This window comes from Heterocephalus glaber, unplaced genomic scaffold (assembly GCF_053883595.1).
Source record: "Heterocephalus glaber isolate CG9 unplaced genomic scaffold, H.glaber_assembly_v1.0 deba00001555, whole genome shotgun sequence".
Taxonomy (NCBI): domain Eukaryota; kingdom Metazoa; phylum Chordata; class Mammalia; order Rodentia; family Bathyergidae; genus Heterocephalus; species Heterocephalus glaber.
In genome coordinates this window covers 8,697,488-8,703,364 of record NW_028258346.1, presented here as the reverse complement: position 1 = coordinate 8,703,364, position 5,877 = coordinate 8,697,488, and the positions used below count along the sequence as shown (strand labels likewise).

At 43.0% G+C, this 5,877-nt stretch overlaps 1 long non-coding RNA gene across 1 annotated transcript; it reads right to left on the bottom strand.

Moving 5' to 3' along the window:
- Positions 1-421: 421 nt before the first annotated feature.
- On the bottom strand, positions 422-5,662 carry LOC147824089 (uncharacterized). The gene is made up of 3 exons (XR_015442868.1): positions 5,511-5,662; positions 5,021-5,131; positions 422-871 (listed from the first exon to the last, which is right to left on the bottom strand). It is a non-coding gene; the product is annotated as an uncharacterized LOC147824089 (long non-coding RNA).
- Positions 5,663-5,877: the final 215 nt, after the last annotated feature.

The following is a 5,877-nucleotide window of genomic DNA, read 5'->3' as shown; positions in this document are numbered from 1 at the left end:
ACTGAGATTTTTAGCTATTGTATTGGGAGGCAAAGGTTCCTAAAAATATTATCAAACTCAAATACAAGACACAAAGACTACCAGAGGGGAAAAATCAAACTGATCATTTATTACACAAGGCATGAGTCATCCTCAGTTTATATCTCAAATATCTTTTAACAGAGTTACAAACACAAGCATGAATGCACACACACATGGGGAAAATATTCTCTAAATCAAAAGAGAACCTCTAGACTAAGGATTATTTTCACTAATTGTGAGGGGTTTATTTCTTTTGAAATGAGTCAGAGCTATTCCAGGCTCATCATTTTCTTTTTTTAAAAAAAAAATCATTACTGTTAACGAGAGGTGAAAAATGTAGACAAAATCATTTCTGTGTGATTGATGGAACTCTGTAGAAAGATGCATTAGTACATATCGATTTGAAAAGTTAACATCTCAAAAAACTTTATTGTGCCAATATAGCTCATTTTTCTTAACAAAACTCTACATCAAGGTTCTAAAACCTGTAGGGATCAAAGGGGATGTGTTGACATCATTAGGTCGCTTTTTCCATTTTCAAAATTGATATGTCCCAACTGAAACTAGCCAAACTCTGCTCTGAAAGAATATACAAAAACAAACCCGACAAGCCACATATCTTTAAGACATGAGTCCTCTAAGCCAGAGTGAGCCAGAGCACCAAAACCAAACATCTGCAGGCATGTGAGTCTCGTAGGTAGGAGAGGAAAGGAGAGCATTTAGCCAGCATCCTTACTTATGGATGTCTCAGCCATGTGTGCCTGTGCAAATAGTCAGATGCAAGCTTGACTTCAGGCTGTTCTAGGTGAGCTCATCTCATATCTTCAGGTGTTGTTTGTCCTCAGCCCACCTGCAACAGAATCACCTAGAATGCTTATTTTAAAAAGAAATTGATGTGCCGTCATGTATTTCCTAGATTAAAATATTTTCAAAAGAACCCCCATACATGTGAGGTTCACACAAACTGAGTATTTGATCATTCACATGAGTACCAAATTTGAGAACTGACATTTTGGAACTCAGTGTTGATCTTTACCTAAAGGTAAAGGATTTCAAGTTCAAAATGGTTATAGATCAGTGCGTGGGCTCCTTCTTCTGAGCTAAGTGAGAAAAGGAATGAGATAGCAGGTCTTGTGCAAGAGGGCAAACCTAGAACACAGGGACGGTAACACCTCAGTGCCTGCCAAGGCCCAGGCGTCATGCTAAGTTCCTTCAGAGAGGAGCTCGTGTGATACACAATAGCCTTCCAGAAGCTGAGCTCAGTTCATGTGCCATTTCCACTACAGGAGACAATTCAGTGAGACAGTAAGATCCAACAGCTGTGAGTAATGTGAATGTTTAAATTGGTTTTTTATTTATTACAGTAAAAGATTCATTGCATTTAATCCCCCTAAAAAGATACTCCTCCTCGCTTTGAACATACCAATCCTACTGTCCTTGCCATTTCCTAAAGTTCCAGAAGTCCTCTTTCAGGTCCTCAGTTGCACATTTGAAGTCTCTCAATGTCCTGGATCAGTTCCATGCCTACCAGCGTAGATGATCTTACCTACAGCAAAAACTTCCCGAAGGACTCATGTATCTCCAAGGCACCTCCAATCTCCCCTCTGGTATTGCAACTTTCTCCTAAATGGCTTCTCCCTTCCCCCTTTGGTTCCCTGTGTCACCTTTTCCTCAAAATGACAGCCACAACAATCCTGTGCAAACAGAAGTCAGTCAGATCTTGCTATTTCTCTGCTCCAATCCTTCAATTTTTTCCCATTTTGCTCAAAGTTAAGCCAGGGTCTCCGAAATGGCACACAAGGCCCTGCACAATATTTATTCCAGCCAGTACCCCACAGCAATACCTCACCTACTTCCATAGCCCATGTGCTTCCTGCCCTCCGCCCACCCTGGCCTCCAACAAGCCAAGCAGGGCTCTGCCCCAGGGCCTCTGCATCTGCGGGCTCCCTGGTGTGAAAGGCTCTGCTCCAGAGTGAGCACAGGTCTCATTCCCTCATCTCTTCTACTTTGCCAGCAAGTTCTCCATAGCAAGTCACTACCAGTCCACCCCAGTGCCCACATCTGTGCATCCTCAAAAAAAAAAAAAATGATGGCAGCCCTGCCATTTCTCCCTCTTTTCCAATTTCTATCAGACTTGAGTGTACACTGTGTCATTGTTAACGACTTGGGATCGTTCACATTGTTACTCTAAGCAACAGTGTTTTCACCTGTTTGTATCCTCATCAACAAAGCTGTACCATTCTTGAAAGCAAGAGTGTGACATGATCCTTTTGTCTGTTCTCTCTTGGCCTTCAACAGAGTGCTAAACACACGACATGGTTTGGTTTCAATAGATATGTTCAGAAACAAACAGGTAATAGCAATAATACCGTAAGAGTTAACATTCACAGAATTAGTACCAAACCCCAGGAGCAGTAACCTTTCAAACAATGCGATTTGTCACCATTTCACAAATGAGAATTGAGGAGCTCATCCAAGATCCTGCTACCTGAGATGAAGGACAGGATTTAAACCAAGTCGGATAGACTTCACCGACCACACTACTATCCCTCTGTCACTGTCCCCATATAATAATGCTTACTCACTAAGCACCTGAGCCAGCCCCTTGCCACTTGTCCTCGGAGTTCACTCTGGGTGCAGTGCTGTGGCATAGTCAAAGCCCTGGCTTTACAGTGAGAAAGCCACACCTCAGCTGAGCAGCCCTGTTCCTGTGCCCATGCTGCTGCACCCAGAGCTGTGGGGAGACTCAGACCATATGCTCCCTGAATTGTAATAGGCTACCATAGCTCTTAGCATTAAGTTTGTGATCCCAGAAATCGCTTTGCTGAGTAATAGTATGTTGGGAGCAATGCTACATAATTCTAGGGATAAATCATTTGGTTAGCCTAGTTCTCTTGCCTACAGCCCAGCTACGGAATAACTCCAGTTTGGCCTCCGGTCACAACTGAGACTTCAGTGATCCAGTGATGCTGTGATTCTCCAGGACAAGAAACATCCTGGGAGAACAAACAGCTGCTCAGTTCCTCATTGTTCTTGGACTGATTAACATCTTGTTTGCTGGAGATGTACTGAACTCTCTGCAAGCCTTCCGTTACACCTTGTTTATCCCAATGTGAACTATTGAACTCTCTGCAAGTCATTTGTTACATTTGTTTCTCCTGATGTACTGAATAAAAGGTGTGGTAAACTGGGGGCTTTGTCTTTGCTGCCCAGAGCAGCACTGATCAGACCCAAAGCTCAGCTTCTTCTCAGTCTCATTTTTCTACCTTTCCTGTAATTCGCCGTGTGCTGCCGTGGCTCGCAGGAGACCAGGACTCACTGCAGAGGTTCTGGTAACGTCCCCTTCCCCTGTCCCCTACAATAGTATAGTCCTCTCTCTTAATCTCCTATCAAAAACGGGTATTTAACATCAGGGAAAACAGCACAATGATATCAACAATGAAGAGGATTTCCATAATCTCATTAGTTAGGAGCTGGCTTCATTTTAATCCACGCTTCAGTGTGTTTTCCTCTCATTTCCTCTCATTGCGTATTTTCTGGGATAGTATGTGTGAGAAAGACGGAGACAAGGGCAGAGAGACAAGGAGAGAGGGGAGCTGGCCCTGGAAATCCCCCTCGCTGGCTCTCAGTGCTCGGAGAGCACCCTGCGTGCTGTGGCTGACCTCCGAGGGGCTCTCTGAAGCCTGCCTTTGAGTGTTAGAGGGAGTCAGGGACACAACTCCAACCCTGTACTTAGGAAATCAGACCCAGAATCCTCAAGAGGAAAAGCCTTGAAAACAGAAAAATAAATGAATAAATAAATAAATGGGACAAAGATGCCTGGAGCAGAGAAAGATGACTTCAAGGGGAGAGAGAACAGGGTGCCTAAATGCCTAAGCCTCACCCCCAGTCTTGGGGTTCATGTGCACAGCTGTTATTCAAACCCAAAGCTTCTCCTCTATCCAGTGGATCAGCAAAATGGTAGTCATTTCTCAAGTGGAGTCTGTAGCTGACTTGTGTTGTTCTTTCCACATTTTGTTGTTTGTCTACTGGGGAACGGGCTGCTTTGCTTTGTTTTGAAGAGTAACTTCAGCTCAGCACCTTGATCTTTCTCTAACCACCCCTTTGATAATATCACAGACAGGTAATGTGGCTTAACGGTTTAGACAGGGGCCCTGGTCCTGCTTTCATCTTACTTTCTGTGCTGTTCATCTCCACCTGAGGCCGCACCTGCCAGAGTGACAGCCAGGACTGAAAGCCTAAATCCTCCTGAGCCTTGAAATCCTCGGAAGCTTTATCTTCAGCTCAAGCACAAAGCAGTTATGAAAGATCTCTTAAATTCGAGAAAATACTTTGTGCATTTTTAGTATCTAGATTTCCAGTGCTTGTGACTGGCTTTCAGATCTAATTGCAAAGAAACAGGTAGAGTTGTTTGAAATTACACAAATACAGTGAGATATGGAGAGAGAGAAAGTGGGAGAATAAAGAAGTGGAGAAGGGGGAAAATGAGCAAAACAAAAACTAGTTTTCTACTGGGTAAAGCTTTTCACGTTGTTCACCCCTGCCATCTAGTGGTTATTCTATAGTCATGCCCAAGTCAGATCTGTGAAATCAGGAAATTGAAACAAAAATGTGGTGTCGATGGCCTATTTACCTGTGTGACAATCCCAAGCCTTTCTCTCTGGTATGGACACAATTGTACATTTTCTGCCTCTGTTATTGTCCCCATTATTTCAACAGGAGGCCAGGGCTTCAAATGTGGAATAAATTCTGGAACGTTTCACGATTTTCCCTCACATTGGGTCCCCCGTGGGGCAAATGACTATATTACATTCTGAAATTCAAGTGTTTCAAGGAGTTCTTTTTACTAAATATCAAGTGATCCAATATAACCGTTTCTTGCAAGACAGTAAATCACCATTGACTATATTAAATAGAATCATAGTGGCTCTCAATTGAATATTCAACGCAGCCTTTCGTTTTACATTTTTAAAATTGTTTTTAAAAACTTGTTCCAAACCTTTTCCCCCGAGACAGATGTTCTCCACTTCTGCAGTCATTGGCACCACGGGAGGTCGCGTTGCAAACTCGCCTGGCAGCCTGGGTTGCTTGTGGGAAGCTGCAGCTGGCCCTAAAGGGTCAGAAACAAAACCCTGCTAGGTTCCCAAAGTTAGACACCCGCAGAGAAGGGCTCTGATCCTCACAGCCCTAATGTCAGAGACACTGTTTCCATGCTTTTTAAAACAGGGAAACCTCAAAGGAAGCTCTGTCTGAGAAATAACAGGCCGTAAGCTTGCCTGGCTTTCTGGAAGAGAGTTTTGCAATGGCATAAAACAGTCTCAGGTCTAGACAAGTGGATGACAAGCAGAGAGATGGAAAGCGGCAGCCAAAATAGAGAAACCCAAGGCATGTTTTTAAAGAGAATGATTCAATTGGCAGTGTTTGACCTAGATCTCGAAAAACAAAGAAACTTTGTAAGAACTGTCACTCAGAATACAAACAATACTTGCATTTTCCAGCAGGGAAGAAATTGCTATTGATCTATTGTCTCTCTGGAGTCTCCAGGTAGATGAGCAGAAAAAAATCGGTGTACACAACAGAGCAATCCTGGCACCGGCGCACCACCAGCCAAAGCCCAGGGCTTCTTTCTTGGGTCCTGACTTCCGGCCCCTACTCCTTAACTTACTCAAGTTAAATATTACTTCCTTTAAAAACTTTTCCTGGCTACCTTATATAATGCTGTACGTCATCACAGACTCTAGTGTCTCTCTCTCTCTCAAGTAAACAATGTTTTCTCAAAGCTAATTTCACTATCATTATTTTGCTTATTTTAGTTTAATTATAAATTATCTTTTTTCCTCTTGTAGAATTGAAACC